Raw genomic sequence first — 404 nt, 5'->3', positions numbered from 1 at the left:
AGCACAGGTACAATTACTACTCATATATAAATAGGTAGGTAATTCGTAAGATATATAATTTTATTATATTCCCAGAAAGAAATTAATGAGTATGGGTAAACTATTCACATTATCATGGACTATTTCTATAATTCTTTTCGAGTTGACCAAGATTCAGATGATTTGTTCTGATCGAATGTTCACAGTGACAAATTCAAGAACACTAATATTAGCCCTCATTTATGGAGGCTGGCACTGTGCCAGGTGCCAGGCACTGTTCTAGGCACTTTACTTTGTTGTAATAGAAAAACAACCCTAAGAGAGTTATGCCCATTCTATGGGTATCCTTATTCTAAAAACGATGACACTGAAGCACAGAGAGGTTTATTAAGCAGCTCAATGTCACATAGTCAGTGGTGATGATG

The sequence above is a fragment of the Propithecus coquereli genome, unplaced genomic scaffold (assembly GCF_000956105.1).
Source record: "Propithecus coquereli isolate 6110/MARCELLA unplaced genomic scaffold, Pcoq_1.0 Scaffold227, whole genome shotgun sequence".
In the NCBI taxonomy this organism is placed as follows: Eukaryota; Metazoa; Chordata; class Mammalia; order Primates; family Indriidae; genus Propithecus; species Propithecus coquereli.
The sequence above is the reverse complement of the archived record's forward strand: the minus strand, read 5'-3'. Positions refer to the sequence as shown.